Source organism: Cryptotermes secundus, unplaced genomic scaffold (assembly GCF_002891405.2).
Source record: "Cryptotermes secundus unplaced genomic scaffold, Csec_1.0 scaffold690, whole genome shotgun sequence".
Taxonomy (NCBI): domain Eukaryota; kingdom Metazoa; phylum Arthropoda; class Insecta; order Blattodea; family Kalotermitidae; genus Cryptotermes; species Cryptotermes secundus.
In genome coordinates, this window is record NW_019740662.1 from 448,312 (window position 1) to 474,480 (window position 26,169).

Genomic DNA, 26,169 nt, shown 5'->3' on the forward strand with positions numbered 1-26,169 from the left:
CCCGGGATCGAACCCGGGCCGCCGCGCTGCGAAGCCAGCGACTATCCGCTTGAGCTATGGCGCGGCCTCAGCTCAGGCAGTTAGTCACCGGCTTCGCACCGCGGCGGCCCGGGTTCGGTCCAAGGTCAGATCATGTGGGATTTGTGGTGGATACAGTGGCGCTGGGGCAGGTTTTCTCCGTGTACTTCAGTCTCCCCTGCCAATTCTTATTCCACCTACTGCTTCACAATGAGTCATCATCCGAGGATGTTACAATAGGCCAAATAGTGGCTGACGTATCAAGTGGACTCGGTCTCACACCACCCCAAGAAATAGTAAAAAATATATTGTCTGAGCCTTACGGCAGCATGTCCTTCCCGTGAAACTATCAGTTGCTCGGTTAGGTTAAGAATTTGAGACTGAAGGTTTATTACTTACAGCGTTCACAGGAGCTCATCTCTTCGCAATCAGGCAAATCCAGTCAGCACTATCATATCATCTTTATTTGAGATCTATTTTAATATTATTCTTCGATATCAGCTGGATTTCCAAATTAGTCTCCCCTCTTTAAGTTTCCAAACAAAACTCTGTATGCATTTCTCATCCCACTCTAATAATATCTGATGACGGGGAAAACTGTGAAGCTTCTTATCACACCGTTTCTTCAGCCTCTTACTGCTCTGTCTTCCTTACGTCCAAAGGTTCTCAGTTTCAGGCAACGAACGTTCATGAAATTTGACGTTGAAAATTCTTATTAAATTTAAAAATAAAACAACACCATTCAATCGTGTGGATCAAATTATTTTCCATTTTTATCTAGGACTCAATTTGTTTTAAACAAGTCACAGAACTTTCGCCTTTCCGAAATACTTGGCACAGATTTTAAGTTTAACTTAATTTACAGCAATATGTATATCTTTGTTTCTTTCTGCGAGGTTAGTCACACGCATTTCATACAATGAACTATTTTGTATCTGTGAAATAGTTTTGCAAAATAACTATCGATATGTCATACAACAAGAATATGTTAGTTGTGGTAAACTGCTTTTACTATAATAGTTCTTCTTATTTCACGTAATTGAATTTTATTAGTATTATGAACTACATTTGTGATTGAAGAAAGTCGTCTTCTGGGTTTTGGCCCTGTGTATTCTTCGTTTTGGCCGACGTTCCTCCGAAACGTCGGCCAAAACGAATACACGGCGCCAAAACCCAGAAGACGCCTTTCTTCATAGTCATCGCCGTGAAAACCTCAAAACTTACATACATTTGTGATTATTTACAATACTGGCGTCCATCTTACGTCATTCTAACATCGGCTGTCTCATCGGACCTGATTTTACTTTGAGAGTAACGTTTCTTTCATCAAGGCAGTCATATGAGTGCGCTGTTCTACAAAACTCCCCAATTTCTTATGTTTTACTTGCGATGTATCAAAGTTAATTAGCAAACGGTGGACTGAACATATTAGCAGGAAGAGAGAAACAAGTAATGTGCACGGAATTTTAGTGGTGAAATCTTGTTGGATGAAGACGCGGTCGGTAGGAAAGTACTAGAATGCATCTTACTTACACGAACAGAATTCGCTGGTTTTGCATAGCGTCATGAGAAATATGAAGCAGTTCTTAAACAGCGACACGGAATAAAACGATTAGTTCTTGAAAGGGAACTGTGATGAGCACAGTGCAGGTTTAATGCACGCAGCCGAACTAGTTCATCAAGAATCAACGCTCTAGAATTGTATGAGGGAGGTGTTTGGATTGAGCCTCGACTGAGCCGTCGGTTATACTGTATAAGGTTTATCGTTGTTTTCTATAGTCCCTCGGTGCAAATTTCCAGGATAATACGTCACGTTAGGTCAGGATTAATTCCATCTAGAACCTTCATAATTCATCACTTTTCTACTATTCAACACTGAACTTCCTCCATGCTCAAAGCATTCGTGGCCTGATCCAGGCACTATCTCATCATTTGCTTGGAAAGGCTGAGAAAAATCACGAAAACCTCCGTCAGGATAGCCAGTGTTCCAGCTCTGAATCGAACTGAGAGCCTATCGGATGCAAGTCTCGTGCGCTGTCTCTACACCAACCTGATAAATATACTAAACATTTTTCTGCGAAGTGAGCAGTTTTGGTGAAAGATCTGGAGTAAGAAACAAGAACAATCTTTGCCTTACAGCTTTGATGAGTATTAATTCAAACAGAACTACAGTGACATGTACTGACATGTACTGTCAGTATGGCATCGTAGCTGTACATAACGGTTTCACTGATTTGATGTAAACATGGAATACAAAGATTCAAAATCAAATGTCATACGTTCCTAACATCCATATATCAACTTGAGAGGTTAATTAGGTCCCGTGTCATGGCGAAACAATTTTTATTTATGATATGGACTGATTCATAGGCCATTAGAGCATTATGTTAGTGAAGTGCATATGGATCTACAGCGCCAAGTAGGAGCGGAATTTCTTCGCAAGTAGGTAAGGATATGAAAGAAGGCAGCTGTGGGATATTTAAAGCAGTATCCTCCAGTTAACCAGAAAGTGCAAAAGTAATTTCAAAGAGAATAGCAACGACACCTGCCGAGATTCAAAATGCGTTCTCAGTCTACGATTCAGTAAAAAATGAAATAGTCGTTACCTGTTTGAAGATGTTACATACCTCTGAATTTCTTTGGAAGGAGGCACGAAAATTAGGAAAATCTATGTAAGATTTGAGGCTTTCACGGCGGTGACTATGAAGAAAGCAGTCTTCTGGGATTTGGCACCGTGTATATGTGGTGTTAACCGACGTTTCGGAGGAACATATCGCCCCCATCTTCAGGGTTGAAGAAGTATAGGTAAATCTGCAAGCGACAACACCGTGAGACACGGTCAAGCAGACTGCTTGACGTATTTACCAATATCGTCATTAATATCTGTGTTGTGTTAATGGCGTCAGAGCTTTTCACTGGCGATCTACTGGCTTAAGGTGGGATTTTGTTTATTTGTATGTAATAACAGACAGACCATAATAAATTCTCTACGGTCCATAGAGTTGATGAATCAGTTAACCAAATATGTGATCACATAACAAAAATTTCAAAGCGGCCCACACTCTCAATATGACCAATTTCTTGGTAACCGGTACACTAGTGCATATTACGATTCAGCAAGTCCCTTCCAGGCACACTTGAAGGCGTGCATTTTGGAAATAATTAGCGGAAAGAATACATATATACGTACGTACTTCTCAAGAGACCTACTGAAAGTAAACTTGAGAAACTCACGTGGCTCGCTACCAATTGTAATATATACTGACACGGACTTGTCAGCCTCAGAAGTAAAGCATTAACTCGGATATCACAGTACAAAGAAGTAAATCACTTCCTAAAATTGGCATTGGCCCATATTCACAGCGGATTCACAATTAGAAAGTCTGGAAATATAACCATTTTGTGATAAGAAGTGTGCACCGACAAAACGCGAAGGAACATATCATTCAACTGAGACAAATAAGACGCATTCAGGAATAACGTCACAGCTATCAATAAACGTATATTAGCTGTTTTTTCAATGTTCTTATTAACCATTAAAAAATTTATTGTGGAAACCTTTCTTTGATTTCAAGTACCTGACAAAGTAAGACAATTCGTGAAAAATCTATCTGTAAAACGTTCATCTGAAATCAGATGATAAAACAGAGAATGAAGGGAGTATGAGCTAGGATGGAATTAAGGCGGGATCCATATTTGTCGAATTGTTTTCTGCTTTTCGTTATTCCGGTACTTTGCCTGTCGTATTTTAGTATCCACAGCTGCATTTTCAGTCTATGTAGTTATTGTATTGTTAACTCGTATGAAACGAGATAGGTTATTACTGAGTTAAACTAGGTAGATATGATTTCATAATTATAAATTGGAATATAATTAGTGATGAAACCAATATTTCTAATTTGAAATTAGGGCACAATATACCAACTTGATGAATACGGTAATATTAATAAATATTGAAATTGGGTACAATAACGAGGAATTGTAACGGGTGGTGTAAAGATCCAGTCTCCTTGCGTCGCATTGGGGTGAGTGTTGATGAAATCTTGAGCCGTGGATGAGTATGGGGCTTTCGAAGCCTGTTTCGTTGTAGCCCTAGTTTTCACATAATTACCTAACTGCCACTTTCATATACATGGTCCATGAGACTAATGAGGTAGGATGCTGTGAAATGTATTTGGACTGAGGAGAGAGCAAGTATCAAGAAGGTGGGAACAAATAACAGAGTGAGATCCTAAATTGTAAAGTAAATTTGCCCCTGGGCTTACTTGATTAAGCAGTATGGCATGAAGATCTGTGAGGGAGTGGAGGTATAGCTCCATCATTCTTGACGGCATTAGATGGAGGCGAGTGGTCAGCTCCACACCCCGGCCGGTTTATTCACAGGAAATCCGCATACCCGGTCTGTAAGCTGTGGAGAAGAATAAAGTTTTCCCCTGTCAGGAAGAAAAATCCGTCTTTTAGCCCGTAGCCCATCGCTATATCGACTCCCAACTCCTGATCCACAATTCGTAATAATTATTGTAACGGATTTGATCAACGCATTGCCAGGCAACGGCTCGATAAACACCCTGTGATACACGCACGCAACATGCAACCTGTTTCTAGGCAACGGCTCGGCAAACACATTTTACCGTATCAGACAGTGGTATGCAACGCGGTGACGTCAAAATACAGACCTTGTTTTCCGTGGGGTCTGTGCAAAATGCTCATAAGGGAAGTGAATTCAGAAGCTAGGAGCAGTTGAGAGCGCAAGGACGAGAATGAAGCATGTCCTTAGTGAATTGAGAAGACTAGTTGAATACAGATCAGGACAGAGGAGTGTAAAGTGACTGAACACAAGAAGACTTCGTAGTGATTCGAAGTTCTAGTTTCTGTGTTAAGATCCGTTGCCAGGAGACGACTAGTGGAAACTGAGAATCCCAGTGCGCGTGCAACGGTGAACTGTAAATTGCGTAAATCAGCGATAGCGCTGTAATAATTGTAATTAAGAGAGATTCCAATAAATCTAAACATCCGAACTAGAACCCGTTAATTTCGTCACGCGTCCCCCCTACACATGGCAATATTTTCACTTGATAATGAACACAGGCGGGTTTTGGATTGGTGATCGGATTTATTGATACGGCGAGTGACTACACGTTACAATTCATTATTACACAGACACGGACACACACCATTGTCTACAGTCACATCTTCACTGCCGTTGCTTGGTAGCGGCTTTCAACGGCGGAAGTGCCTCTTCATCTGGGTTCCTGAACTGTCCCCGACCTCAGTTACCAGCTCCTCATAACAGCAGCTCACAACGACCGAACTTCAGCAGTTATTGTGTCTGCCTCACTAACTCAGCAACTTACATCTCGACACGGATCGCACATAAAGCACCGTCCCTCTCTTGCTGTTTACGGGCTGTTGTATAGTTGCTTATTTTGCGGTCGTTGCCAAGCAACAGGTCTGCATGCCACAATATTATTAGGATGATAAAATCAGGAAGATGAGGAGGTATTGACATGTAGCACGCATGGGGAATATTAATGCACAGAATTATTAATCGGGAAACCGGAAGGGAAGAGGCTGTTTGGGAAGCATATGTGTAATGGAACACAGGAAGTGTCAAATCACAAAATGTCAACTAACTAGTCATGAATAAGCTCTGAAGTATAATATTTCACACCACTTACTTACTTACTTACTTACTTACGGAGCTGAGCCCTTCTTGAGGAGCCCCAATTCTGCAGCTACTCAAGAATTTCCCAGCATTTTATGGAACCCGAAGGTTCATCACCATGTTCACAAGAGCCCTCCACTCCTTATCCTGAGCCAGATCTATCCAATTCATACCATCCCATTCTATCTCTCTAAGATCCATTCTACTATTGTCCACCCACCTACGCCTTGGTCTTCCCTCTGGTCTCTTTCCTTCTGGCTTTCCCACCAATATCCTATACGCATTCCTTGTCTCCCCCATTCGTGCTACATGACCTGCCCACCTCATCCTCCTTGACTTGATCATTCTAATTATACTTGCAGAAGAGTACAAGTTATGAAGCTCCTCATTATGCAGTTTTCTCCAACCTCCTGTCACTTCATCCTTCTTCGGTCCAAATATTCTCCTCAACACCCTGTTCTTAAAACACCCTCAGTCTATCTTCCTCTCTTAATGTCAGAGACCAAGTTTCACACCCATAAGCATCACAGGCAAAATTATATCCATAACAAGCTAATATAATTTTTTCATTAAATGTTACCTTCTATCGAGAGTTGAACAGTTTATTTCATATGAATGGTATTTGTAAATCCTTGCTATACAAATGTTAATGGTTTTAACAAATATATGTACTCGTATGTGTAGCAGAATTAGTAATCACTTTCTTCAAATAGTTTTTCCGGTTCTCTTGATGGCCTTTTCTTATTACGAGAATAATCATAATGTACCTTATTCCTCATTCTTCTCAATTATGATTATCACTCTTCGGATACATAGTTCCATATCCAGCGATTGCTGTGAGTAGACAAATTTACTGAGTTTCCATTCCTGTCATGTGTTCTGTCGTTGGCGTTCAGGATTTTCATTCATACAAACATAGGTATTATTGCTCAGAATTACTGGGGGTTTGGACGTTTTCCATCGTCCGGAATTTTAGATAATAGAGGACACGACGTTTCGGAAACTGGATCTGTTTCCTTCTTCAGGTGAGAAAGGAAGACACCTTCTCAGTTGAGCCCCTAGCTAGACTGAGATTAGCTCTTTCTAAGAGGCACAACTGAGAAGGTGTCTTCCTTTCTCACCTGAAGAAGGAAACAGATCCAGTTTCCGAAACGTCGTGTCCTCTATTACCTAAAATTCCGGACGATGGAAAAATTCCAAAACCCCAGCAATTCTGTGTGTCCTCCACCATAGTCAGAACCCTTTAGAATCTATAGGTATTATTGTTACCCTTCAGAACATTAGAACGCTTTGATTTTGCTAGTTAATCTGAAAGTCTGAGAGTGAAGAAGTCATATTGTAGTAGATAAACGGAAGTTGACCAGTTATTCAGAATTGTTGGAATAACATGAACATTTTCTGCAGCTAATGTACTTCAGTATTTAACAGAATTTTTAAGGCTTATAAAAATGGTTCTCAAGTGGGCACTTATTCTCACGAATAATGCAAAATGTAAAAAGTAGAAGTGACAGGAACCGATCTATGCTGGAATACTATTAAACGCTCTCTATTTAGATTGTCTTACATGTACTCTCAACATTTTTGTGGTTCCCAAAGAAATGACTGTGGAGCGAATTATATTTGACGCTTCTAAACACGGATTTATGTTAAATAACTTTTGAATATTCTACTCATGCAGCTCATAAGACGCACCATGTTTCATTATAAAGAAGAATTAATGAATGCTGTTTCAGGAAATTATCACAGTTTATTCTGAAACATATACGTGAGCTATGTAGACAAAACTCAATGTTCTTTTAATGCTAATCTTGTAGTAAGCAGTAACCGCTGTATTTTAAAGGGTTGAAACTCGTACACAGTTTCCAGCATGATTTAATTTTCATTTTAATAAGGTCTGGTTGACTGGATTGTACTGGAGAGTCAGCGCAAAGTTATGAATGGTTTTGGCTGAGTTCTAAGCCAGTGAACCTTGCTTACTTTCAGCATAGTCACCTCTTCTGTCTTTGTATTTGCTGCCTGCTTGACACCGAAATATTTTGCAAACTATTCTTCGATTACGTATATTCAATACTAGTAAATAACCGTCTCCCAAGCAGTTCTTGATTGATTGATTGATTGATTCTACGCCTGTCGAAATGAATATTTCATCATCGGGAACACCTGGATCGAGACGAGTCTAGGTCAGGAATTTATGGCGGATGAGAATCATCTTCCAGTAATGAAGTACTTCCAGAGTAAAATTCGCAGTAAAAGCAGGCAGCCTGAGGGGTGTAACAGATCATATAGTGTTCACATGCGACTTATGATTGAAGCAAAACTGAGACTTCGACAGAAAATAGTAAGAGTAAGCGAATGGAACTAAATTTTGGAGTACAGCATGCTTAGAAACTTCCAGCTAACTAACTAATTTACTAGCTGACTAACTTACTAACTCCGGTTCTGGTGCTTAGTCATTTTGAGAAGCTACCAGTCGCTTAGTTATTCAAGAATTTCCCAAAATGTTATGGAATCCAAAAGTTCATTGCCATGTCCACAAGAGCCCGCCACTGGTCCCTGTCCTGAGCCAGGTGTATGCAGTCCATACTTACCAACCCTTTTCTCTAATATCTATTTTATTCTTACCCTCCATGCCTTCTGGCTTTCCCACCAAAATCCTGAATTCATTCTTCTTTCCTCCCATTCATGCTGCAGGAACTTCCCATTTAATTCTCCTCGAGTTGAACATTCTAATTATATGCAAAGAAGTGTGTACGTTATAAAGCTTATTCAATAAATATTAAGTAGAAATAAAACAAATTCTGTACTGAGAGCGAAGTAAATGGGGACATCCTGCGCTTATAAGAAGGTAAGATTATTAATAATAATAATAATAATAATAATGGTGATGAAATTTTAATTAATTTAAATTCTTATATATTTATTTATGTCCTAATTTAACAGCCCTAAATCAATTACAAAGAGAGAACAAGTGAAAAAGAAACAACATAGCAATAAAAGGAAATTCTTGTATTTGAAAAACGATAATAGTTACAATAATAGTAAATTATATTTATATGATCATTGCCCTTTTCACTTGAGTAGCAGAGTCCTACTTTGCAATTGCTTCGCACACGGACTACTAGTTACTGGTGGTTCTATACAGCGAACAAGAAACAAAGAATGACATTGTTTCAGACACACGTTGCTCTAAAGTATTCTGTACCATGACGCTCACTAGCTGTAACTTAGAACAAATGGCTAATGGAGCTAATAACTGCTACCTACTGTTGACAAATCATAAACAAACTCTCACTCATGAACCGCACTACTAGCCGTGAAATATAATAGTACCATCAAGCAGTCTACCGTTAATTACTTTTCATTCCAAACGTTATCGGTTGATTCATCGACAAAATTCTTATGCGCCTCTCAGCAGGAGGCGCATCGGCCGCCGTGAAGCGCAGAGCCGTGAACTCGTCAAGTTACTAAAAAACTTTTTTGTATTTTCTAAATGAAGCATACCTAGTAGAATAGGGAAAGGAGATTACTCATATAAACGGCCAGGCTTTTTCGTGTGTTAGCAGGAACATAGTGTACATGACGTCGATGACAGGCTGAATATTAATTTTGGTAACGATTATGTAGGATTTGCCATGTCTCATATTTCATGCGGTAGGTGTTTGCTGCTGTTGTTAAGCGTTGAGACTAACGACTGGTGAACGACCAGAGCAGTCTGATATAACAATAGCACTCTAGTCTTTTATTCGGGGTGTACTCAGTTCGAATCTCGGTCAGAACACCAACTGTCTTGACCGATTTCCGTGTTGTTCTCAGTCTCTCCATGGAAATACCGGAAGGTACTCCTATTGGGGCAAGACTGCCTTCTTCCAAATCCTTTCAAATGTATCAGTCACTCTACCAGATTAGGCTGTAAGATATTCATACTGACTGTGTTGTAAAATAAACCTTAAAAATAAGTTTGGTAAAGGGAGGCGGTTGGGGAATACAAATAACCCCTGTAAGTTTTGAGGTTTTCACGGCGATGACAATGAAGAAAGTTGTCTTCTGGGTTTAGGCACCGTGTATTCTTCGTTTTGGCCGACGTTTCGGAGGAACGTAGCGCCTCCATCTTCAGAGCAGTTGAATAGCTATTCAACTGCTCTGAAGATGGAGGCGCTACGTTCCTCCGAAACGTCGGCCAAAACGAAGAATACACGGTGCCTAAACCCAGAAGACAACTTTCTTCACAAATAACCCCTGTTCAAAAAAACAGCACGTCAACGTCAGATGGTTTTCTGCCGCTTTTTGTCGGCGTACGAGAGTCCTCAGTCTGTAAACCTAAGTACGTGTATTTTGACACCATAGCCATAGAGCAAATTGTGGAAACCAGTATTTCTTGGTAAGAAAACACATTGTTTGGTTGAGCAAATTTGTGACCAGAAAGTAAAGCGGGATCATGCTGGTTACTGTTGTTTAGGCAGTATACGTATATACCAATTTTGTTTAATTAACCGTGCTGTGTCAAGAGAAAATTATTGTCAGTTGAGATCTGAGGATAATGAACAGTGAGATGTAACCTTAGAGCATAATGTATCATTGCAAAATACCATTGCAGCATTCAGGAAAATTGTAGTGTGACAAAAGAATCATTTACGAATTATTCAACTTTACATCCGGATGCTTCACAGTAGAAGACAAAAACTGATGTACAGTTCATTAACCATTATATACATTCATGCTTTCTGTACGAGAATCCAACAATTGAATTCGTAATTTGAAAGAATGCCGTCCATATTTCTTCTTTGAATTACTTCACGATTTCGACTAAACTGGTTAGTAGATCTGTAACAGTGATCAGGTGAATTTTATTTCATTCTTTATTTCTCCTCTATGACGTACAATTCATATCAAAGTTCCTTTGATGGAAAAATTTGGTACATTTGTTATGGTGTAATATTCTCACAAGGAGTAACTATAGACGGGATTTGAATTGGAGATTGAATTTATTGATCAATTTAACACACGACTCGTGTCTATATCGCTGATCTCCATACTTTACAGATCACTACGGCACACGCTATGCCTTCTTAGTCTGCTATGTCTTCACCAGTCGTTCCCTGAGAACGGCTTCTAACAGTGGAGATTTTTTCAGCTTCCGCGCTCACTTTGTTACTGCCCGGAGAATATCCCACAACTCTAATAACTGCAGCGACTAAGTCTTCTCTTCACAGACAACTTTACAACTCTCTCTGTCTCGCTCCAATTGTCCTCATTATAACATCTCGACACGGACCTGGTAGAAAACCCCGTTCATTGTTGTGATCCAATCGTTTCCATGGGAACATGTTTGTTTGACAAGGCCTTACTCAATAATGGCTGCATATACTTATTAAAAACCTATTAGCTAGCATCGGATTTTGTTTCATTGTTTGTTTAGAGGTCGTTACCCAGTAACAAGTCAACTCGCTACAATACAAATAATTTATAATACAGAACTCATCTCTTTCAAATGGAGATCCAAACCAGTAGGAAAGAAAAAATGATGAAAACTGAATCTGGAGGCTCCTTGTACATCAGGCTGAAGTACGTTTTTATTCCTAGTCTTGTTCCCTACAACATAGACTCAGAATTTAGGGAAATTTTGGAGTCTGATAGGTTTGGCGTACTAAAGATTTTGGAAGAAGCTGTTTGCATTAATTTGAATCAATAGATGAATATTTTGGAGCCGGGATAGCGTAGTTGGTATAGCGACTGGCTACGGGCTGGACGACAGAGGAGTCTTCACTTCGTCCAGAACGGCTCTGGGGTCCACCCAGCCTCCTATTCAATGGGTACCGATGGCGCTTTCTCCGGGGCTAAAGCGGCAGGGGCGTGAAGCCTACCACTCACGTCTAACAAGTGCCGAAGTCAAGAAAATATGGATCTCTACATCCACTCCCCCATACGCCTTCTTGGTATAGTGCTTAATTAGTTAAGCACAGGGGCAAATTTACCTTTACATGAACATTTTATTAACAGTGCTCGTGCTCCTAAAGCACTGAACTCCGCATTTCGGTGTCATGGCCACGTGCATAGCAGACATATCTCGCAAGCGACAGATTAAACTATGGGAATATCATAATAAGAGTCTGCGGAGGTTTCATTTGAGATTACCAAGAATTCTGATCCACGTAGAGAATTTAATGAAAGCATTCCGAAAGTTAAACAGATTGCTCTATTACCGTCAGTTAATAGGAAATATGGTTATTACCTGTTTTTAAATCTTGCATAACCCGAAAGACAAATCTGTAATTGCTATCGTGAAGTATAACCTCGAAATCGTGACCGAAACATTTCTTCTCTTGGACACTGAGTAAATTGTTGCCCTACTCACTTTTCCACTCTCACTAATCCAGTGTTTTCCTGACGTCAGCACTTGATGTATCGTTTTCGTTCGGTAATCGTATCTGATGGGGATTGTAAGGAATGCACACATGCCACCAGACACCGTACTCGGATAACAGGACACGAGAACCCGCTAATCGTTGAATTAACGAAACCGCACCCAGCAGCAAGACGACTGAGGACAACCTTGCCAGAAGACTTATGTAACTAAAAGGTAGAGTACTGCCACTGGGCAGCTGCCGCCTTCACGACATAAACACCCATCGCATTTACTTATTACTTACAGTGGTCAAGTAGATTGTAAATTGACGTAAATAAAAAAATGCATATACAGAGTGAGCAAATCTCAGAGAAGGTAGTGCTTGGGTGATCAGTTGTACATTGAAGAAGAATATTAAAATGATATAAAGGGAGAAGGTTGTAGAAGTGGATTTAATAGACCAAAAATATGCTTAACTGACGAAAGGTACGATCCAGCAAGGACCTTCGTGAATAAGATCATGCGCATTAGCGTTCCATAAAAGCATAAATTTATTGACTGACTACCTATGAACTTTTCAAAGGAAAACACTGTACCGTGGAGTTTACGGTGTTTTTCCATCTTCCGAAAAATTGTATGGATCCCCACAAAATTGAGACAGACTCGTAACAATGCATAAAAAACTCCTTGGCCTGTAGTCCGCAAGCGAACTATACCGACCGCGCGACCGCCGCTTGTCGGTGAAGTTAGTGCCAACGTTTGAGGATAGAGGGTGTCACGTGGTCAGCGCAACGAATCCCCACAGCCGTTAATTTTGGTTTTCTAGAGCGGAGCCGATATTTCCTTGAAAGAGCTCCTAAATTATCCTCACGAAGCTGAGTGGACCCCGTTCCAGACCCGCTACTTCAGAGAAAATCTGGTAGCGCTGGGATTCGAACCCGGATCTGGATCTGTAGCCACTGGACCACACAGGCGGTCCTAGTAACTATGTATACCACTAAAAATTCTTAATTTGTAGAAACCTCCAGTGGAATAATTTACACATCAATTTTTATAAAACCCCGTTTAATGTTTCTCGGGTTGAATCGTTCTGAGTGGCAGATGGACGGACACAAAACTTGACAGATGGACGACTTGACCAACCCTGCTTGCGTTCCTTTCTTTCATGTTGTGCAAATCCAATTAATTTGCAACAACCTGAAGGCAGGTGTGTTTATATGGGAATCCGTGTCAGCACCGACAAGGATCTGTGTTACTGTTAAAAGAGGATATTTACAAAAAAGGAAGTCTGCTGTACTCTGAATAAAGAAATCGTTAATCCTGTAAAACAAATATTAACCCTAATTGTTGGTTTAGTGTGCGTGGAGCTAAAAGTTTCAACCATATTTAATCAGATGGCTTTCTGTTTGCGTAAACCAGATCAATATTAGATCTGAAGGGATGAATTTGCACCCTTTCATGCGATTGAGTACCGATATACATTTTAGCACATGATTGGAGTCAGATGGCAAGCATTATAAAAATTAACTCAGTCATATCGTCGCTTTTCCCATAATTATTACTGTGTGTTCCATTGTTTCACCAGCATATTGTTAAAAAATGATGTAGGATCTGAGGTTCTCACAGCGGTGGTTATGAAGAGTGTCTGTCTTCTGGGATGTAGAGCTATGTAGGAACTGAGGTTCTCACAGCGGTGGTTATGAAGAGACCAGTCTTCTGGGATATAGTGCCATATAGGAACTGAGGTTCTCACAGCGGTGGTTATGAAGAGTTCTGTCTTCTGGGATATAGGGCTATGTAGGAACTGAGGTTCTCACAGCGGTGGTGATGAAGAGTTCTGTTTTCTGGGATATAGCGCTGTGTAGGAACTGGGGTTCTCACAGCGGTAGTTATGAAGAGCTCTGTCTTCTGGGATATAGCGCTATGTAGGAACTGAGGTTCTCACAGCGGTGGTTATGAAGAGTTCTGTCTTCTGGGATATAGGGCTATGTAGGATCTGAGGTTCTCNATATATATATATATATATATATATATATATATATTGTTTCGTGTTTTCTAGGTAATGCAACAAGAAAATTTATGTGGGTCTCGGATTTGGACGAATGTTTAGTTGACGATCACTCTTCACACTCAGAATACAACTGTTCACACTTATAACGTCTTTGGGCGTTTCTTTTTCAGTGTTACAACATTCTTCCACCGCTAGTCTAGGTGAAGTGTCTTCTGCTTATCATTATATATGTGTCATGTTTCATGAAATTTGGTTCAGCCATTCAAAAGTTAAATAGAAGTTAAATAAGTTGAATACAGACAGCGCGGTGATTTTATGAACCTACTTATATTTTGTCAAAATAAAACGGACTGAAAAGGGCTCAAACAAAACTTAAAAGAAAAAATAATCTAAATATTTTATTCCCTTCCAGTAACATTGAATTGCTATGAAACATGATGTTATATGTTAATGGACCTGCTTTTAGATTGTGAAAAATGTAACCCGATTACCTCATGCCCCGAACTCCGCGCGTAATCTAACGTCCACGGATTCTGGTTGTCCACCGGGTAGGTCACTCTAGTTAGTTCTAAGCCTTTTGAATAAATAACTCCATCTAGCTGAACCCGCATTGAAAAACCACCAGTTGCTCAGCTATTCAAGAATTTCCCAACATTTTATGGAATCCAAAGGCTCATCGCCGTGTTCACAAAAGCCAGCCAGCGGTTCATACCATCCCACCCTGCCTGTCTATGATCCATTGTAGTATTATCCTCCCTCCTACGTCTAGGTCTGCCTAGTGGTATCCTTCCTCCTGGATTTCCCGCCAAAATGCTATGCATGCACATCAGCTCCCATGCATGCTATATGCCCTGCTCACCTCGTCCTTCTTGACTTGATCATTCTAATTATACTTGGCAAAGAGTGCAAGTTATGAAGCTCCTCACTGTGCAGTTCACACCCATTCAAGAATTACGTCCATAATTATAGTTTTGTATATTTTAATTTTTACGTTTTTAGATAACAGACGAGAATAGGTCATTCGACTCTTAATCTCCTCTGTGGAATACATCACTTTAGTACAAAAAAATTATAAATTTTTATTCAAAATCCAGTAATCCGAATGATTCGGTAGTTTGCACACACGAGTGCTTCTGTTAGCTCGGGTTATCGAGGATGAAGTGTATGTAGTTTATGTAGATTACAACCGGTTTAAGTCTTTAAGTGGCCAGTAATGCCCATGATCCACGAAACACGCATAGGGAGGCAAGAGGAACAGGAAGGGTGGGGTGGTGAGTTTACGTTTCGTGACAATGGCCCAGGATCACGAATTATCGCTCAAACCAAATTCAGCACATGTCTCTGTGTATTACAGTTAACATCCGTCCTTGAACCATTTGATATCCTCATCCACTATAGCTGTCTTATGATTAACTCACATAGGCAAACTGCGGTTCCTCTGGCGCGAGTGGCTGTTCTGAACCAATGATGCCGTTGGGGGGCGGGGGATATTGGTCCCTTATTTGCGAATTAACTGAATGTACATCTGTCGTTTAGAAACAAGTACCTAACCGTCTACACCTTGCAGTTTTCGTCGCGAAACTCAAAACTATGTTCAGAGTAGTGGTTTCATTGTTACAAGGCACCCACCATACGAAGGCAGGCTCCTTCAACCTCAAGTGAGCACCATTTTTTTCTGGACGCGGGCAGTATCATTCAAGTGGGGTGGCTGGGTGTGGCTAGTGACGGGCGAGGCGGGGTTTGGATTTGGTGAATGGATTTATTGAACACTTATACACACCACTCGGAACTACAAGCAGTTACATCGCTATTCTCCCCAATTCACAAATCACCACATCACCCGCGAAGCATTTTCTGGCCTCCTATGTCTTCACCAGCCGTTCCCTGGCAACGGCTTCCAACAGTGAAGCTTCACGCACTCAGGTCCTCTCTTCACAGACTTCCGTAGAGAACTGACTTGGTCGCCCCAATTGTTTTCAGGATAAAACCTCGGCACGGACCACGTAGAAACACCCCATTTCCAACAATGCCTTCTATTGTTATGAGTCTTTTCGTTGTTATGGGAACGTGTTTACCGAGCCGTTGCCTAGAAACTTCTCTGGTATATTCGCCTATCTTACGGTCATCGAATCGGTTCTAGACGCTAATTTATTATCTGATACTAATTTTAATAAAATAAGAGTATCATATGAATAAAATAAAAATAATTATTTTCTTTAAATGTGGGTTTCTTAATTAATTACCTCTATCTCTTTCAAGCCTCTTTGTGGTTTCCGAGCTTCCGAAAAGTATCACACGCGTCTCCGATGTTCAGTAATTTTGGCCGCCTGTGGTGTAAATTAACCCGCGGTGTATTTGGGTAATCTTAGTTCAAACCCCAATGTGTATATCGAACATGAAGAATGTTCATCTTGTAATTTCATTTAATTAATTTTTCATATATCTCCATATTTTGGATGAAAAAGGGTACTGTAATGGAGTGGACTGCCAAATACGTACGTCGTAACCAGAAAAGTGTTTCTCTGCTCAGGATACCATTGCCAAAGTTCTTGAAATATTATAATTAATTCTTCTGACATTGCATAAACTTTAGGCATTCATCCGTGAAAAGAAAGGAAGAGAGATAGATAAGGAAACAAGAGATCACAGAAACGCTAAGAATGAAAAAGGGAAGAAACAACAAGTTCGAGTTAAAGAAGGGAAAGCTGAGAGCATAAGAAAGGGAGAAACAACGAAGGGTGACTAAGAAAGAGGAAGCTGAAACACTCCAGACATTCATATGTTTCAGATGTCACGTTATGTGTCCTAAAGTCTCAATGGGCTCTTATAGCGGCTCTCCTTACACAGACTGCAACCGTGAGTTGAGTTTCGTAAAGCATTCAAGTGGTTGCCAACATTGAGAAGCTGAACTTCTCTTATGTGAAAACTTGAGCCCATGTCTTCAGAACACTTGGAGTGACTGGCCCTCCTCCTTCGAAAGCCTTGTCAACATGCTTCGAGTTACTGTATGAGAGACTCGGGGAAGATGCACGTGTATCCTTATCCCCTTGTCTAGCAGGGACTTTAAGAACAAGAGGAAATAAATGTCAAAATTTATTGCTGTAGAAAGTAAAGGTACAGAATATTTCAGTTACACCATATGGATACTGGCAATGATGCCGACGTTTCGTAGATGTATGCTGTCTGTCTTTAGGATAGAAGTGTGAAGATCGGATTCCATAATAGGAGGTGAATTTATTTGCTGACTTAAAGGAAACTGGAGGACGTTCGTATAAAATGTGCTTCAAGTGACCTTCCTTCCGTTGTGTTCCCATAGGATGGCTGAGCTGGGCTCTGCAACGTGAATAAGGCGCCTGTCCGTCTGTGAAGTGAATATATCTCCTGCAGCAAATTACAGAACATTACCATTTTTACAAATGCCTGGCCACACATGCTACAAACAACGTTGTGGTTGTAATAAACAGCAAAATTACGGCCAATAAATAAATCAGACTTTGTAATTATACTTATCAATTCATTACAAAATATAACATAAATTAAAGCATAATAACTTTGTTGGATCAGTTTACACGTGATCATACTTATTTATAGCTGTATTTTATCACGATTATCATATGTAAGACCCTCAAAAGCTTTGTCATATCGAGTTACTGGCACTACATATTGCTAATTCGTTTCGTTGCAGACCTCACACCATGCTTATGAAACCGTCCGTGGTTAGAACGGTCGATACACATATTGTAGAGATAATGAATATGGGGACATTTTAAATGCCGCATTAAATTTGACGGGGGAATGAAAGTTGTTGTGCTCTGTGACCCCGTTTTTTATCCCTTGTCGCATAGTACCCCTGGCTTAGTTAGTTAGTCATTGGAGAGGGTGGGTTTCCCCATGCACTGAGACCTGTATTGGTCCATTGTGCTTCGGTCTATGATTTCTACCAGTCTCTATATCCTACCGGTACTGGTGCTTACCGTCAGTCACACCCAGCCAGCGAGACCGGCTCTACTAGCTGAGAGGTATCTATAATGCTTCCCCCATCTACCAGAGGTATTAGAGACTGCTGTTGGGCGGGAAACGTCCGTTAATTTGGCTCAGTGACCTCCTTAGGAGATATGAGGTTCTTTTACGTGCCGTAAAGCTACGACACGGGACCCACGGCTTAAAGTCCCTCCCGGAGGACTTGTTCCCTGAATTTTTCCGCCCTTAAAAATTCGACGACCTCCGCCGGGTATTTGAACCCGCGTACTACGAGTCATGAGGTGGGAACGTTACCTCTAGACTACGGAGGCCGCTTATCCCTGGCTTAAAGAAGGGACATCTTGGGTTTGATTCTCGTCACCACGCCGGCTATCCTAGCTGAGGATTTTACACCGACATGCCAGACCACTGCAATACAGAGCAAGAAGGCTTCCATTCAGGGCCTTCATATTCATACATCGTAATGCACAGTAATCCTCTAATTTTATGTTAGGTAGCCCTACCAGTTGAGAAAGTGTGTCGAAATGAACTGAGGCCTGTAAGAACTGAGGAAACCAAGATGATTGCGAGGCTTGATGAACTCAGTAGACCTGACCTCTGTGTAAGGTCCAGGAATGTCTATACAAATGAGAGAGTGTTTTAGCTGTTTTATAGTACATATAAATGTTGGAAATTATATCGCTTTCTTCATATTAAATCTATTATCTCTGCCTATTTTCATTCACCTTCAGTTTTATTGTTGTATGACTTACGTTTTTTTCCTTTCATTATTAATATATGAAACAGATGATATTACACATTTAGCTGGCATGAAATAAACTAATCGTTAGTCAAGACTTTCACTTGCACATTAGAATTAACCAGTGCAATACCCGGACAGTCTGTCACAGAGAAGAACTGCAGTGTTCGAGCGGTATTAGACCACGCGCGCTCGATAGATCTCTTCTCTGTTTAAAGCAAATTAAACGAGTTCGACATTAGCAACAAAATAAATGAAACAAACTCCGTGGTTTTAGTCGGTAAGCGAACTATACCGACCGAGCGACCGCCGCTTGTCGGCGAAGTTAATGCCAACTTTTGCGGATAGAGTGTGTCGCGTGATCAACGCAATGAATCCCCACGGCCGTTGATCTCTGTTTTCTAGACCGGAGGCGCTATTTCTTTGAAATTGCTCCTCAATTATCCTCACGAGGCTGAGTGGACCCCGTTCCAGACCCACTACTTCTCAGAAAATCTGGTAGTGCCTGGTATCGAACCCGGATATCTGAATCTGTATCCAGGAACTCTGACCACTAGACTACAGATGCGGATTTCGACATTAGAAATCCACGATTAAATTAGTAATGATATGGTACAATTTATTTATGGATCCTTTAAAAGCTTTCTGAAAAAGCAGAACAGTGGAAGTGTTTAAATTTCATCCATGATATTAGTGGCCACCTTCCACACTTAATGCAAATACGACGGATGAGTGCTTTACGTTCATTTTTGTGAAGGCTAAACCTATCTGGCCGCTGCCTTCAGGCCACACCGAGGCAACAAAACCCACCGCAACAACATGACAAAAACCAATAACCATACATCACGTTGGTCTATTTCAGAGAGGGAATGATTCTGTAGCAACATTGATCTTTCTGTCCCTTGTCGATCTATCAGGGAATCAAAATATTAAAACCAAGGTATCTATAGAAAATACATGACGTGCCCTAATTTCGTTGTGTCATAGGAAGAAATTAATGTGACCAACTTTAGATTTTACTGTTTATCATTTATGCTATAAATTCACGTACATTTTGCATTCTGAAAATATTATTTCTTTCTCGGACTCAAATGCTATAGGCATATTGAATCGACATCTACAAACCCTCATTTTTATGAGATTAGAGTTATGAATTAGTAATCAAACGGGCCGAAATTTAGTAACAAGACACACGGAACACATAAGAACCATAAGGTTTAATAAAGATGAATACGCCTTTGCCCAACGCATATTAGATAAAGGTCACCAATAAGGGCCGCGCCACAGCTCAAGCGGTTAGTCGCTGATTTCGCACCGCGGCGGCCCGGGTTCAAACCCAGGTCTGATCAAGTGGGATTTGTGGTGGACAAAGTGGTAGTGGGGTAGGTTTTCTCCGAGTACTTCGATTTCCCATGCCAATCTTCATTCCACCAAATTCTCCATCATAATCACCAGGGGGAGGTACAATAGGCCAATCAGTGGCCAACGTGCCGAGTGAACCCAACTGGAATCCACCCCCCACTATGCAAATTAAAAAAGGTTGATAACTGAAAAAAAATTTTTAAATCTTTAAACAGAATTTCTTCAAGGGTACTGGCTCATCATTTATATAAATTTCAAATTCTCACCAACTTTACGATAAAATAAAAACTACCCTCACAGCTTTTAATTTAAGTCGGTCTTGAAGCTGCTGCTCAAATTTCTTTCTCTAGAGTTCTCAGGTTCGGAACTAATACATATATATTTATTCCATGGTCTACGCAGCTCCGTTATGTTGCTTAAGGATGTTCACTTCGGCCACGCGTATTTACTACAGTAGAAGTATCTTCTTCCGTTTCTGGTTCTGTGAATATCTTGTGTCCAAATTGGGGTCTGCTCTAAAATCCAAAGGAATAATCTATATAATAAAAATTCAGTTGAATTCCTTTACTTAAGTGCCTTTCAACTGTTGGTGGCCTATATGAAGCGAGCACTGAATTTCTACGTAACTAGAGCTAGAATAGAAACTACACAAAGAATTAAACACTAGATATTAAAACAATACAGATAACACGTTAGTGACGTGACTGGGACCACGAACTTAATAGGAATAACACAGAAAATATTTTCCTCTATGGAGATAGTATGTTTTTTTAAATGTTTAGAAATCTGCAGATGCTGTTTGCAGCTATGACACACGTTGTTGGAGGGCTAAGTCTTGAAACATTAGTAAGTTGAGGATAGAAATTTAGTAATTTCTTATTGGGTGCATGGAGACCAACAGTATCCATAATAAAGTAGAACAGTTATTAATTTTTTCTTGAAAACTTTGATAAGAAATAAAGCATCAAAGTGTTGTCGCCTGGAATAAATTGTTTTGAACGGTAAATAATTCAAGACTGATCCATAATTACAACAACAATTTAACTTAAGAAATCGATTACAACAGATTTTCAAAACATTTTATATTTACCTGTTCATTAAAATCAGTTAAAATAAGGTTGTTGCAGGCAACAAACGAGGATTCGAACTTTGAAGGAATTAAGGCAGTACGTAACATTTTAGACTATACAGAGAATAAAAAATTGCGCATGATGAAAAGAAGTATCCCTACCGTCTTTAATGACAGCGAATGTAAGTAGTAAACATGACGATGAAAATGTAGTTTACTATGTAACATAACCATATTACCTCTCACATAGTCATTTCGTATGATTAATTGAGACTTCTTTCCTCTTTAATCCCTTGACTTATCCATAACTGCATATGCGCTTGCTTTACGAGTTGTCACTGTAGCGTTTCCGGGGTGACGTCGTTACTTCCCGGCAAACAACACGCAACAGTTGGTTAGAAACAAATCCAAACCAAGGCATTGCACCACAACGTTAATTAATGAACAACGAACTTTGGTCAATCTGCTTATGAATTTCTCTTAATCTCTAGGGTGTGAATTCTCGGCATCGATGATAAAGAATGTTATTTGTTGGGATGATCCTTTTTGTAGACGCGGAACATTCTTCCTAAACGTTGGGAAACATCTACACGTATTAGACTGGACGGCAGAGCATCAAAGACGAGCATTCTTCTCTGCACAAGTTTCGTACAAGGAAACAGATCTGTTGTTCTTTTCAGCAATCAGTAATTACATGGGTTTGAGTGAAGGATTCAACAAATGAAATGCAAAACCCAGGGGTTTAGTGGTAGGATAAGCGGTAGAAAAGAACTTTCTTTCTGTTTACACTTTATGAAAGCCTGAGTAAGGGTAAATATTTGTGAAGTGTTCGCGTATATTTTCCCCCTAGATCAGGGATGAGCACGGTCTTTTGAAATTTATAATATCTAAGCTTATAGTTTCTATTTTAGGTCCTTTACGAGGGGAGTCACTATAATCGCCCCACCGTGGTGAGTAGTTTAGTAGTATGAACATTTTCATATGGCGTAGCCCTCTGAATACACGAGTATGTAGAGCTTTATTACGTTTATGCAACCACGATGGGGCTGCAATATAATCAAATACAAGGAGTCTCGTAGTTTCCTTGGGGCAAATAATTAATCATAACGTCATGGATTAACATCCTTCATGCAAATTTAGCGACATATACTAGTCAAGAAATTACCCGCCTTTTTTTAAACTGAAGGTTTACCAACAAGGAATTTCTAGTGTTTTATGAATCCCAGACGATAATAATTACCGTGTTCATACGGGAAAAATAAAAAAAAACAGTGCATAACCTCACACTCTAGTCCTTCAAGGTAAATTTTAGTATTATATTCCCATCGACACTTACTTCTCCCAAATGATGTCTTCCTTCAGATTTTCCCAACTAAAATCTTTTACGAATTTCTTCTGTGACTGATACAAATCCTGACAATCTCATTACACTTGATTTGATCAGTTTCATCAGAATGTATGTTTCGAAAGACTAACGTATTGTTGTTTATATTATTATAATTATAATTTGCTCTAACATAAATTAAGCTCCTTTGCATTTCCTGATGGTTACGTTAGTTAGTTTCGCAGTTAATTAACGGAAAATCTCGGGTTCGAACTTGTACTGTTTCCCCTACCTTTTCAAGTAATTTCCGATGTGCCGCAGTGCTCTGTTCTGAGGCTCTTCTTTTCAACCTATTCGTTAATGACCTATATAACTCTGTTAATGATTGAAAATTTGTAATCTTTGCTGATGATCTCAAAATGTTCCGCGTCATTCACTCTCCACATGGATGTCTCTTACTCCAGTCTGACATTAATTCCGTGAATTACTGATGTTCCTCAAACTTTGTGGGTCTTATTGTCATACACCAGGAAGACAAATGTTGTGAATTAGGAATATCAGCTTTGTCATGCTGCCGTTAACAAGCACCTGCAGCGTTAAGGACTTGGTGTTTTCTTTGATTCACAATTATGTTGACTATTTTCATAGTACATGAAGCTATTAGGCCTTGTTCGCTACATAACCTTGAAGTTTGCTCCCTGGGTTGTTTATATATGCTATACTTCACGTTAAGGGGTCCATACACGTACGAGTCTGGCTCGCGAGTCCTACTCGGCTCGGGTTCTAATGAGCCAAACTCGTCCGTGTGTGGGTCGCGAAGTTGGGAGTCAGCTCATGAGTTTGTGGTGAAATTAATCCGAGCCCGGCTCCGGAGTCAAGCTCCCCGAGCCGGACTCGCGAGCCACACTCGTAAGTGCATGGGCCCCTTTAGTCAGGTCCAAGTTGGAATATGTCTCGGTAGTTTGGAACTCTATCACCTCTACCGATGCCATCAAGCTTGAGCGCCTCCAGCAGAAGTTTCCGTCCGTCTTGTTTCTATCGATTTTCCCTCATTCTCCTTCTAGTTATACTTTTACCTTTGAGAAATGAACTCCACTTTCGTTACGTAAACGGATATATCGCCTTGATGCACCTTTTTTGTTCAGCTCTATCCTGGCCTTAGATTCTGCACTTCCCTCTTAGAAAATGACAGTCTTCATGTTCCTAACCTCAATGTTAGGAATTAACCAATGTTTAGCGTCTATCCCTCTAATACTCGTAAACACTGTTCTTCTACTCGGTGCGCCTATGCTGCTACGTGGTGGGTAAAGATGTCGATATTTTTGCAATAGGAGCCGTTTCTTTCACTCATATTTTACATTATTCTACAAAAGATTATTAACAATATTTGTTCATAATTCTAATGGTCTTATGTAGTTAGTTACCACATTTTTATTTATTTTTCTTCATCTTTGTATTTGTTTGTTCACCTCTTTTTTGTTAATATATTTTCATTCTCTAGTGTTTGCCTCTAATTTTTTTCTTATCTGTTGTCGAGCACTTCAGTAGTTTGGCCTAATTGTTGTCATTAACTTCACATTACCCATTATAATATATTGTATCCCTGTAAATGCATATATTTTATTTTCTACCACTAAATATTACATGATTTTATTATTATTATTACCTGTATCTACACTGTGCTCTGTCCGTAATTGGCCTTGTGGCTGTTGACTCGGCACATAAATAATAAAGAATTGAAATGAATTGTATTATTTAATTTATTGTTATTTGTTGTTTGCTGTTCACTTCACACACGAAAGAAAGAAGTGAATTCAATTATTATTATTAATAATATTATTATCAGCAGATTATTGGATGCTTGCAGTAAATATACTATTGCCTCTGAAGATACTTTTTCTTTTGATTGAACTTACTAAGTTCATGGTTCCAGCTACGTCATTACCATGTCCGTTTTATTTTCTAATATTTAAAATTTAGTCTAGTTTTGGTTCTAGTTCTAGTCTTGGTCTAGCTTTTGTTGTATATATATTCAGTGCTCCTTTATCATTAGTACAATTATTATTAATATTATTATTGGAGTATCGTTAACCGCTGATCCCGTGGCAAGTGTCAGTTGGTATTCGCCGGACTGTACGGCGTCGTATCTCAGAATGGAGAAATATTTTGAATAAGTTTGATTTGTTTCATTCTGGTCCGTCACACTAACAATTACAAATATAAATCACTCCGTCCAATGTGACCTATAAGTTTTTTACTTTTATGCTTATATGCTACAATGCATAGTACACAAAATAGAACATTTAATAAACACAGCAGTTTCCTGGGAATGTAAAGTTTTTAAAAAATTATATAAAATTTCTTGATGCTAATTAAAAATTATTTTTTTTTATTGTCGATAATTAAAATTCGTAAACCATGCAGGCTCGTGTTCGTTCTCCCATCGTCACTCTTGTAGGGGGCAGATATTATTACACCTGGCTATCTTGATGTGGAGGTTCTTTATATCGTCCAGGGTTTGCTCGTGGCTGCTGTGTTTGTGAAATGTTCTATTTTGTGTACTATGCATTGTAGCATATAAGTGTACGTACTTTACGCCTAACAACTTATGTGATAGTGGTTTCCTATTTGTAGTGATGTTTGCCCTCTGAAGATGGTCCACAGAGACCGAAACATGTAAGGGTGTTAAGTTTTCATGTAGTAAAAAACTTATAGGTCACATTGGACGGAGTGATTTATATTTGTAAATATTCTGAATGTTTACAAATCTTCCTATTTCCTTGTGCGAGATACTACATGTCCCATTAATCATCATTTTTCTTACTGACAATAATGATATTAGGTAAAGACGTAAAGTTGCGGGTCTTCATTATGCAGATCACTGTCTCCGGGGGTGCACTGTACTTCGTGGCACCACAACCCAGGATGCGGCACTAATTTGCATAGTCACCGCCGTCACAACTTCTCAGCTTCATTATTTTATTTCCTTCAATACTTTATAACGTCGTCTCTCTGAGAAAATTTGTTGTAATGCACCCCTAGTCACTGTCTTTCACACAGAGATACAGAGACTTATAGGCAAATTAAACAGCAATTACAGTTGTACTTCTTTCTTTCAAAACTTTAATTTTAGGTTTTTCGATGGTGCCCAGAAATATAAAGGATTCCGATTTTAATTTTAAACTTTGCTTTAGATAAGTCAGAAGTATCTCAAATGAAAGATTAGAGCCTTAACTTACGGATCATTTAAAGGTAAGGTAAAGTTTTGCCTGTGCTTAAGTAATTAAGCACTGTGCCATGAAGAAATATGGGGGGTGGATGTATAGATCCACATGTTCTTGACCTCAGCATTAGCTGGAATTGGGTGATCCACTTCACGCCCCAGTCACTTTGCCCATCGGATATGAGGCTGCGTGGGCCCCAGAATCGGTTTGGATGACATGTAAGGGAGATAAAACTTGCCCATATCTGGATTCGAACTCCGAACCCGGCGGCCGTCCAGCCCGTAGATTTCCCGACTGCGCTACCCAGCTCTTCCTTATTGAGCATTCAAACGCCAAACGCCATATTTCCTTGCGGATGTTGGTTACGTTTTTATTGTTGTTCCTTGGTACGGGAACCTGCAATCGAAACAAATTTTGTTTCAACTGGTTCTCT

The 26,169-nt window shown here is 39.8% G+C and overlaps 1 protein-coding gene across 1 annotated transcript in view; it reads left to right on the plus strand.

Moving 5' to 3' along the window:
• Positions 1-26,169, plus strand: part of LOC111872535 — a gene marked incomplete at its 3' end in the record, with an annotated part of 319,037 nt that overhangs the window by 1,348 nt on the left and 291,520 nt on the right. The gene's annotated exons all lie outside the window — the stretch shown is intronic.